The sequence below is a fragment of the Apodemus sylvaticus genome, chromosome 7, assembly GCF_947179515.1.
Source record: "Apodemus sylvaticus chromosome 7, mApoSyl1.1, whole genome shotgun sequence".
Classification (NCBI taxonomy): Eukaryota; Metazoa; Chordata; class Mammalia; order Rodentia; family Muridae; genus Apodemus; species Apodemus sylvaticus.
The window spans coordinates 23552266-23560462 of record NC_067478.1 but is presented as its reverse complement, the minus strand read 5'-3'; the positions used below and the strand labels follow the sequence as shown (position 1 = coordinate 23560462).

At 42.8% G+C, this 8197-nt stretch overlaps 1 protein-coding gene across 1 annotated transcript in view; it reads left to right on the top strand.

Annotated features, from left to right (window-relative positions):
* The first annotated feature begins 1622 nt into the window (after positions 1-1622).
* Stag1 (stromal antigen 1) overlaps positions 1623-8197 on the top strand; it is a 757688-nt gene continuing 751113 nt past the window's right edge. The window contains exon 1 of the mRNA XM_052187537.1: positions 1623-1626. The gene's annotated coding sequence lies outside the window, so the exon portion shown is untranslated. The remainder of the gene's footprint in view (positions 1627-8197) is intronic.

The following is an 8197-nucleotide window of genomic DNA, read 5'->3' as shown; positions in this document are numbered from 1 at the left end:
AAATAAAATATCCAATAAAAAATTTAAAAAGTCAATGGCTTTGTTTTGTTCCCATATACATTAGTTTAGGTATGTGTACCTAATAGGACAAAAGCCATCTTGTTGACACAGTCAGAGAAGTAGATCGTGTGCTATGCAAGGCCCAGGCTCTTCCCACAAGCACTAGGAGAGCTACACAAAGGGTTGATACCTAACAACATGTGCTGGTAGGGGTTGAGGAGGCCAGCCAGAGTGCTGTGGAAGCTGGGAAAACCAGTTTCATCACTTTATAACACTTTTTAAGCCAACAATAGGTTATTTTTGTATTGTCTGGGTTCCTATATGGTTTTATTCTGTGGCTCACACAATCATTAGGCTGACACTCCTTCTCCCTCTCCCCCTTCCCCTCCACTCCCTTCTCCCTCTCCCCGTCCCTCTCCCTCTCTCCCTCTCCATTGCCCTCTCTCCTCACCTCCTCCTTCCCTCTTCCTCTTCTTGCCCCTCCTCTCCATCACCCCTTTCTGTCCTCTGCCCCTCCTCCCTACAGCTTCAGCTACATCTCCCTCTGTGCCCCAATAAAATAGGAAAAGCAGAAGATCCAGTGCCAGTGGCATGGCTCAGTGGGTGAAGGCACCTGATGCTGTGCCCGATGTCCTGAATTTAATCCCTGGGACCTACATGATGGAGGGAGACAACTCCCCACAAAGTTGCCCTCTAACCTCTACTTGTAGGGACCACCTACACACACACACACACACACTAAAGTAATTTAAAAATATATAAAAAAGAAATGCCAGAGATACAGTAAAACAGCCATTGAGTCTAATTAAGTCTGATTGTGTCAAGTGCCCATGCCCAGATAAATCACCACAGCAAAGAAAAAAGACAATGCTCTGATTGGCTAAGGCTGAGTCATAGGTTCTGTCATATAACTACTTCCTCTGGATTGAAACATTGCCTCATGGAAAAACATGGATCCTAAAATGCAAGAAGCTAAGTAAAGCTTAAAGGACAAAAGTTACAGGACTCAGGGTTGTAACTGCTGCAAGAGAGGATACACTTCTGCGGAGCTCCTGCAAACTGTTAGGAGCTCCAGAATGCAGATTGTGTGAGTAGTCACTCATTCTTGACCGAAGCTTTCCCACAATGCAATTGCCTTTGACTGACTCCTGGAAGTAATTCTTGAATGATGTTCTTGCAAGTAACCTAAAGAAACTTATGGTTCATCAGCCTGGACTTGGGCAGAATTCTTAGTCTGTCATGGTTGTCATATCTGGAGAAAATAAGCATTTGACCACGTGGTCCTAGGAAAAGTCAGCCAATAGGTTCATGTAACCCTGACTGTGAATGGAGCTAATACCACACAAACCAACTTGGATTGGGTGTGGGTCAGAGTAGTTTCCTGAAAAACATAATCCAGGTACTGTTACCAGAAGATGTTATCTAGTTATTGATCTACAAAATAAACAAACAACAACAAATGAATGGACATTTATAGATTCCATAAGAGCCCTAGTCTACAAAGTATTTAATACAGATGTAATGGCACTATGGTGACTAAGATAGTAAAACAGGGAAGTCTAACATCAGAAATCCTTCTAGTTTTGACTCAAATCCCACTGTTAATAAGAACATAGTGATACTTCAGTCCAGGAAGCTTCCATGCCATCTTTAGTCATAGAACTGCCTTTCATTTGATGAATGAACTATTCTGTGACTTCGCATCATGAACCACCAACAGTCCTTAACACCATGTCCTGGAACTGTAGAAAATACCTTACGCAAAGCCCCTGACACACCTGTCTTACACAGGTGGAAAATACGACCCAGAAAAGTCCAAAGAGCAATTGGCAGGGCTCAGATCTGAGACCAAGTCTGTCTTCTCATCACTAGTGCTTTGTCAGCCCCTAACTCTGCTGAGCCCAGTCTAAATGCAGAGTCACTGCAGCTACAATCAGTGCTTGTGAACCTCTTGATTTTTTCCTCCCATGGTACTTTTTTTTTTGTTCTGAAATGTTCAAATTTCCTTCTTTCCTACTCAAGACTGATACTTTCAGTGCCACTGAGAACAGCAGAAAACAGAAAACAGAATTCATAAAGGAGAGCTAGCCCCTGAGGTATGGGCGTGGGAGAGCTGGAGAGCCAACTCCACCCCTCACCTGACTAGGAGGAGAAATGCTGTGAATACAGGAAAGCTGACTGGTTGATGAACTCAACTAGGCCCAGATTCAGGGCTTTTCACTGACCATCCCAACATCTTGCGCATCCGCGAGCTGCTGGAGTACTTGATGGAGCTGGTCCTGTGGATCTGCAGCAACAGAATCCCATTGACACAGGATATCTGAGAGTCTCCATGAGGGCCCAGTACTGATGTTTTAGCAGAACCAGAGGCCTTGACATAGAACATTCACAAGTAAAGCTGTTTGGGCTTTGGGGGCTGTTTGGCCAAAAGGGCATATACTGCACGACACGCTGTGACTTCCTGTGTCACTACAATGACCGAGTATGTAATGGAAATGAGGGGAAGATGGACAAGTGGGATGGTACCCAAGTACACAGAGATTTTTTTTTCTAAATTTTTTTTTAATTTTTATTTACTTGTGGGAGGAAAACTACAAGGGTGGAGGGCTGATATGGAAGGACTGGGAAATGAATGGGATTGGGGAACAAAATGTGAAGTTCTCAAAGATTCAATAAAAAACTTAGGTTGAAACTGAAAAAAACTGTTTCCTTTTTGTTTTATAGATTAAAACAAAGTAAATTGAATATACTGAAAAATAAATATTCCAAAGGTTAATATACATATAATATATTGAATACACTTTTAATATTTTGAATTGAATATATACATATGTGTGTATATACACACACACACACACACATACACACACACACACACACACACATACATATATGAGGGGAGGGGTTAGAGAGATGACTTAACAATTAAGAGCACTTGGTGCTCTTGCAGAAGGACTCGGTTCAGTTTCCATCACCCTCACAGCACTCACAAATGTCTGTAACTCTACTTCCAAGGGACCCATGGGCACTGCACACATACATAATACACATACCTACATGCAAGCAAAGCTTCCATCCACATAAAATAAATATAAATAAAAGGACAGGGGAACACGAGGAGGGTCAGAGCTGGAGAAGAGACTCTCCTAGACCAGCTGTCACCTCAGCTCTATGGCTCCATCTCTCTTCCACTGAGGTCCAAGCCGGGGTCACCACCACCAGATCAGACTTCCAAACTTCAGATCTCAGCCTGTCATTCCTGCCCTCAGATCCTCCAGGAAAAACTCCATCTTCAAAAATGGTGGTCCATGCTTCATCAATGCAGCCATTATGCTATTCCATCGTAGTGTCATTTACCTTGACCCCTGAGTGTTTTGGTAGTTCCTTAAATGTTACACTAGAGGCAGATGCCTCCCTTCCCTCACACAGTTGGCACAGTTGGCACAGTTAGCTCAGGAGCCCCCACTGTCCACAGCCAAGCCTTGAAACATCTTGCCGAATCGTCAAGGCTCTTCTCAAGAATGACTTCCAGTCACCCTTACAACTTGATCTTTAGTCTCCAAGGAGTTACTTTTGTCAGTTCTACCCTTTTCCCTGTCTATGAGATGTTCCCTCAATACAGAAAACTTTAATCCTCCCCTCCCTCCAATAAAAGGCCTATGCTAATTTTTTTTACTACATCCTTCTATGTCTCTCCACAGCCCCCACAATGTCCCTAGAGCCTGGGACTCACTAACTACATAATGATAATCACAAGTTATATTTGAATATCACCTGTTTCTTCCATCTTCTTAGTGGTAGGACAACTCCTTACCATCACACCTGGCATTAGGCAACTGAGTTCATGATCAATAAATCAGTTCCTTTGTTGGGCATTTCAACAAACTTCACCTTAGTTCCATCTGACAACCCCCTCGCTCCTCGTGGGTGTCACAGAGAGGCTATGACCTGGACACACGCACCAGGAATGTCCTTGTTTTATTTCACACAGAAGCCTCATGGAGGGCAGAGAAATATATTCTGACTTTGCCGCTCACATAGGCTTGAGTAGTGGGGTGCTCAGAGTGTTTTAAATTTTTGGCTCAGTATATAAAAAATAAAAATAAAACATGTCTAAGAGAAGGCTTTGGTTTGTCTGTCTGGGGAAAAAATTAATAAATAAATATTGGGCCCAAGGAGCAACATCTAACTATAAATAGCCAAGGTGGGACAAGCTTTAAAACATGTGGACCAAATGGGAAGTGGGTATTTTTGTATAGAAATAGTAACTGACAAGTCGAGTATCATTTGTTTCGTCCTTTGGTGAATATTTATAATGTGCTGTGGATCACCTGAGAATGGACTAATGGCTCTGGTGCATATGCTTCCCAACCTCACAGGCTCTCTGACCTCAGAGAGCTTCCATCATATGCGTTTAAATCACTCACTGAGATTTTTTTTTTTTTTGCAAAGTACCTTCGTGTTCTATAAGTCAACAAATAATTACTGAGCTCATAATTGGTGTATCCTCTGGGTTCTTAGGATATATCACAGATACAGATTCCTATCCTTAAGACGTTCATAGTCTGGTTGAGTGGCTGCAAGTGATGGCAACACACTTACAAACTGAGAACTTTGTAAACTACAGTAGAAGTCATTAATGGGTGCCGAGAGAGAAGTGGGGAGGGACAGGGAGAGGGAGGGGGAGAGAGAGTAAAGAAAGACAGGAATGTATATGGAGCTTTGGGGAAACCTAAGGAAGTGGGCAGGATGAGGAGGCAGGGATGTGAACCAAGAGGACCATGGGAACAGTGTAGCCCTGTGGCTGCCTGTGAGACTCTGGCCTTCACGCCAAGTAAAATGGGGGCTCCTAGGCCTTTGAGGTCAGGGACATGACCGTGTTCTGTTACAGACACACCCTTCTGCCTCACTCCTGAGCATGACCAATTAAGGCAGAGCAAGCATGGGAGGGAAGGAAGTATAGAGCTAGGGAGGAATCTCTAATTCCAGAATACCAGTCATGTGGGGAGGGGGGGTTCGAATCAGCAAGATCCCTGGGTAGATACTAGAAAGGGGTGGCGTAGTAATTAATACACAAAGGATCAGAATAGTATTGCTCCCTACTTTTGGTAAGGATCAAATAAGAGCAAACATTTAAATTTTATAACAGTGACTAGCTTGCAGTAATTGTCTAGGAACAGATAACAACAACAACAACAATAATAGTATATGTAATTATTATTATTCAAATGCCATTTTCAAGTCTTTCTATTAGCATATGAGAGTTATTTTCATTCCTAGGGCCATTAACAATAATAGAACATATTACATATTATACATTATTTATTATTATATATTACTATATAACATATATTATTATATAATGCAAAATATATATTGTCATATGAAAATAACTCTCATATGCTAATAGAAAGGCTTGAAAATGGCATTTGAATTCAAACCTGGAAGAGGAAGTCCTCTTCCTTTCTCCCACAATGCCTTTCCTTCAAGGCCTGAGGCAGCCACAATGACCCAGCTTTCAAGAAGTGCCTATGTCGGTATAAATCCACCTTGATCTTCCTGCCCCCAGACTCTTCCCTGAGTCCCAAATTCAAGGGTCTGCAGTTAGCAGGTCAACTTAAGGCAAGGCTGGATACCCTGTACTAGGGCAACAAACTCCTTTGAGGCTGCCTTTAGCCAGAGAAAGGCCAGGGGTGCCTTCACCTTGGGGGAAGGACATGGAGTCGTGATAGACCCCAAAGCCTTTTCTAAGGCACCCGCCCAGCTTGCCACAGGAGTTCCTAGAAGCCCCTAGAGAAGCAAAGTCTGGCAGCAGCTTAGTGAACTCCATTCACTCGCCGACTGTGAGCAGGACAGAGGCAGCCTCCTCTCTCCGCTCTCTGGAGAAGTCCACCCTAGAGCCCTAGAGAGAGTGCAGTCAAGTGGAATGGTTGGTGAGTACTTTAGAGAAATTTCGCCAAAAGGGAAAGTGGAGACAGTCTCTTTTTTTTTAATTCCCTTCCAAAAAAAAAAAAAAAAAAAAAAAAAAACCTCTCCAGAACTTAAAACTATTTTAATCAGCTGAAAAACATACATGGGCTTTACAGCTCCCAGACAGCTTGCACAGGCCCCGATAAATGCCTATCGCTCATTTGCATACGCTAACAGCTACACTTTAATCAGCCTCCTAATCCCTGATGGTATTAATGAATTTTTTTATGCTTTTTTTTTTTTAGTATCATGTTTGCTAATTCAAGAATGATCAGCGGCTTCTGTGTGCCTTTTTTTATGCGGGAAATAATGGGTGAGCTGGGTACTCCTGTTATCCCACTCTCACAAATAATTAAGACTACAAAGGGTACAAATCAGTTTGAATGCGGAGCACAAAGGCGCAGGCTCCGCAAAGGCCGGTCTCTGTTCCTGGTCCTCCTTCCTCACCCCCCTCTTTTCTCCCATTTCATTTGTTCCTTTGCTCTGACAAGAGATGGTCAGGCAGGGCGCTGGCCAGCACGAAAAGCTTTCCTCTAGTCCCGGCTCTGCCAGGAGGGTCTCCAGACTGCTATGAGTTCTCATCGAGGTGGGCTGGACTCCTCAAACCTCATGAACAATAACTGCAAAAGAGCAAAAAAAGGAGAGGGGAGATGGCAGCAGCTTCTCCTGCCTCTGGCTTTGCTCTGGGGATGCAGGGACAGGATGAGGGTAACCCGTCAGGTTAACCAGATTCTAGAACTGGAACACCACTGGTTCATTCAACTATAGATGGACCAACGTTAAACTAAGATCAGATGTTTTAAGCCTTTATGGATGGAGGAAGAGACAACTCTAGATGGGTCCTCCAGAGAAATAAGAAAGGACACTGCAGACAACAAGTTTGCAAATAGTTCAACTCACCTTAATCACTATGAGTGCCTAACCTGAAACCAACAGCCAGATAAAGGAGCCAGACCTCTATGTTCTGTACATTGGATAAAGAAATTTAATTGAATAACAGGCTAGGAAATGTACATGCAGTTGTGATATGTGCATAACTGTTAGTAGATTAACTATACATTTTAGAGGGGAAAAATACCTAATAGCTATAAAAATATCAAAGAACATCAAAGCAGTTTTTTTTTTCTAGTACTGGAGGAGAGGTCATGCTTTATTTGTGTGTGTGTGTGCGCGTGCGTGCATGCTTGCAGAGAGAGAGAGAGAGAGAGAGAGAGAGAGAGAGAGAGAGAGAGAAAGAGAGAGAGAGTTTTAATTTTTTTAATTCAGGAGATACAACAGAGACAATCAAATTTGCAAAATCCGTTGCAGTATAACAGGGGTAAAGTGTTCTGTGAATATGCCAGATTATCAAAGCCACCACCTCCCCTTCTCCTGTGGCAGCCATCTTATCCTGGTAATCACCCACATTCTCTGGAAAAGAGCCTGTATGAATGGAAGTTGTAATCGCTTTAATTCTGATTTACTATTTGTCTCCTACTTAAATTATTTTCATTTCTGAAGAAACATTTTTCTGGTGCATGGTAGACACTCAATAAAGGTTTAATTGATTTCAATTTCCTTGGCTCTAATATACAACTGTTAGGAAACTATTGCCAACAGTAAACTTACCTATCCATGGATATGATTTGACTAATCCTGCCATAAACCTAATAATACACTTTATTGAGACAAATCATATTCTACTTTTTAACTTGTGAGAATTTAAGTGCTTCTTACCCAAACTATAGCATTTGCCCAGCCCCCACCCCAGTTGGGCTATCCTTAGACCCCATTTGCCCAGCCCCCACCCCAGTAGGGCTATCCTTAGATCCCATTTGCCCATCCCCCCCCAACTGAGATATACTTACACTATTGGCACTTCATCAAGCCACTCCCACCAGTTTCTTCATTGACACCATTGGCATCTTACCCAGTACAGTAAGATGACTTCCAGAGGAAAGTTTGAGAGCCCATGGGAGCTTTGTCTAACATGTCATCTTGTCCATCCCTGTAGACTCTGCAGCGGCTACTTGTTTAGACTGTTCTTCTAGCCAGGGCCCAACTCTGGTTACACATCAGAATCATTGGGAGACTTTTCTAAACCTATTTCTACCATGTCTTATGCTCAAAGCTCTGAGTTCATTAGTCTGAAGTTGGCCACAGGATAATTGCAGACTTAGATTCTGACCAGGGAATCTTCAGGTGCAGTCGTCCCTCGAGAACCAAATTGATTGTATTCCTTGTACAC